General features: G+C 48.3%; 1 protein-coding gene across 4 annotated transcripts in view; it reads left to right on the forward strand.

The window, feature by feature from the left end:
• The window catches only part of LOC106871095 (lipopolysaccharide-induced tumor necrosis factor-alpha factor homolog), a 50,552-nt gene that overhangs the window by 23,136 nt on the left and 27,209 nt on the right, over positions 1-207 (forward strand). The window lies entirely within an intron of this gene.

The following is a 207-nucleotide window of genomic DNA, read 5'->3' on the forward strand; positions in this document are numbered from 1 at the left end:
ACTACACTCTCAGAGTGGTTGGCGTTAGGAAGGGCATCCAGCTGTAGAAACATTGCCAGATCAGATTGGAGCCTGGTGCAGCCCTTCAGCTTGCCAGCTCCCGTCAAACTGTCCAACCCATGCCAGCATGGAAAACAGATGTTAAACGATGATGATGATGATGAAATTCACTCTCAAGGCTTTGTTCAGCCTGAGGCAATAGTAGAA

Source organism: Octopus bimaculoides, chromosome 2, assembly GCF_001194135.2.
Source record: "Octopus bimaculoides isolate UCB-OBI-ISO-001 chromosome 2, ASM119413v2, whole genome shotgun sequence".
NCBI classification, from domain to species: Eukaryota; Metazoa; Mollusca; class Cephalopoda; order Octopoda; family Octopodidae; genus Octopus; species Octopus bimaculoides.